Source organism: Dipodomys ordii, unplaced genomic scaffold, assembly GCF_000151885.1.
Source record: "Dipodomys ordii isolate 6190 unplaced genomic scaffold, Dord_2.0 Scaffold50, whole genome shotgun sequence".
In the NCBI taxonomy this organism is placed as follows: Eukaryota; Metazoa; Chordata; class Mammalia; order Rodentia; family Heteromyidae; genus Dipodomys; species Dipodomys ordii.
In genome coordinates this window covers 3130520-3132863 of record NW_012267266.1, presented here as the reverse complement: position 1 = coordinate 3132863, position 2344 = coordinate 3130520, and the positions used below count along the sequence as shown (strand labels likewise).

Here is a 2344-nt window from a genome sequence, read left to right as displayed (position 1 = left end):
AAGAGTAGAGGAGGCATGAAATGGAGTCATGAAAGATGAACAAAAGCAGTTATGGTATTCAATAAACACTGTTAAAAAAATGAACTATGGCCAGGTACTGGTGTCTCACTTCTGTAATCCTATGGACTCAAGAGGCTGAGATCTGAGGATCATCAAGTGGTAGAGTGCTAGCCTTGAGGAAAAGAAGCTCAGGAACAGCACCTAAGCCCTGAGTTTAAGCCCCAGGACCAGCACAAAAATAAAATATAAAATAAAAGGTACAACTTGTAAGCAGAGACAGGATGGGGAAGTTAGGGGAAAGTGAAGGAAGGGGTGACATTGTACAAGAATTGTACTCATTACCTGACTTATGGAATTATAACCCCTGTGTATAATACCTTAAAATCACAATAAAGTTCTATTAAAAACAAAAATCAGAGGTTAGAGTCCTTGGTGTCGTATGTTTAAGAATTCTGATTTAGGGGAAAAAGGAAATCTGATTGATAGAGTGGGATTATATATTTAGATTCTATTTCTTGTTAAACTTTTTGCTAGGCTTTGAAATTGCAAAGGTATTTCTTGCCTTTTTTTTTTTTCTGGTGGTAATTAGGTTTGATCTAGGGCCTTGAGCTTGCTAGGCAGATACCCTATAACCCAAGCTTTTTTTGTTTTTGTTTTTATTTTTGTCGGTTGTGGGGCTTGAACTCCAGGCTTAGGCAGTGTCCCTCAGCTCTTTAGCTCAAGCCTAGCACTCTACCACTTTGAGCCACAGTACCACTTCCGGGTTTTTCTACCTTGTATGGTGCTGAGGAATTGAACCCATGCATGCAAGGCAAGCACTCTACCACTGAGCCACCTTCCTAGCCCAGCTTTTGTGTTCTTAAGTACATCTTTTCAGGAATATGAACATGTCAAGGAATAAGAAAATAAAGATAAACTATTGAAATTTATTTACTCTTCTAAAATTATACTGAGAGGGCTGGGGATGTGGTTTAGTGTAAAGTGCTTGCCTAGCATGCATGAAGCTCTGGGTTCCATTCCTCAATAACTTATACACAGAAAAAGCCAGAAGTGGTACTGTGGCTCAAGTGATAAGAGTGCTAGCTTTAAGCAAAAGCAGCTCAGGGACAGTGTCCAAGCCCTGAGTCCAAGCCCCAGTACTGGCAAACACACACATACACACACACACACACACACACACACACCACACACACACACACACACACACTACATTGAGAGTTACATCCATTGCATACTTTCATTACATCATCTAATTTACTTACGATTCAGTGGCAGTCTATGATACCACATTCAGTATATGGATCATTATTTTGTATTAGTTGGATGATCTTGATAAAGGTTGATGTTTGTATTATTTCAGGCGCTGGATGGTCTTTTAGAGGCCACCTTAGAGGGTTAATGATTTAGCATACATAGTGCTTCACATGAATTACAGTTCTATGTTCATTTTAGCAAAACCATCCTGCTCTGTTATGTTTTATAAATTTTCAAGAATGTCCTCCTTCAAGGCCTTTGTAGTTCTGTCAGGAGCATTCTTCTCTTAGATATTCATGTGGCTTCCTCTTAAAATAATTTTTATTCTCTCCTTTTTTTTTTTTTTTTCTTAGTCCTAGGGCATCAACTCAGGGCCTGGGTGCTGTCCTTAAGCTTTTGTGCTTAAGGCTAGTGCTCTCACTTTTTTGGTAGTTAATTGTATAAGAGTCTCACAGGCTGAGCACCGGTGGCTCATACCTTTAATCCTAGCTACTCAGGAGGCTGAGATCTGAGGATCACAGTTGAAAGCCAGCCTGGGCAGGAAAGTCCATGAGACACTTATCTCCAGTAAACCACAGAAAACTGGAAACCGTGCTGTGGATCAAGTGATAGAGTGCCAGCTTTGAGCTGAAGAGCTGAGGGACAGTACCCAGGCCCAGAGTTTAAGCCCCTTGACCCTCACCAAAAAAAAAAAAAGTTTCACAGACTTTCTTGCCCAGGCTTGCTTCAGACTTCTATCCTCAAATCTCAGCCTCCTGAGTAGCTAGGATTACAGGCGTGAGCCACCGGTACCCAACTTGTAATGTGTTTTTCAAAGAGAAAAACCTAATCACAGGAGTGAAATCTCCATTTTGTTTTTCTTCTGAACTTGTTCCTTTAGGAACGTGCTGTCTTCTAAATATGATAATAACATTATTGACACTGGGAGGGCATTGTTGCTGGTTCTTTCTCTTCCTAATGGTGGTCATCAGGGCTGGGAAGGTGGCTCAGTGGTAGACAGCTTGCCTTGCATGCTCAAGGCCCTGGGTTCGATTCCTCAGCACCACATAAGCAAAAAGAAAAAAGCTGGAAGTGGTGCTGTGGCTCAAGT

At 41.1% G+C, this 2344-nt stretch overlaps 1 protein-coding gene across 1 annotated transcript in view; it reads left to right on the top strand.

Annotated features, from left to right (window-relative positions):
* The window catches only part of Ankhd1 (ankyrin repeat and KH domain containing 1), a 134175-nt gene that overhangs the window by 34802 nt on the left and 97029 nt on the right, over positions 1–2344 (top strand). The gene's annotated exons all lie outside the window — the stretch shown is intronic.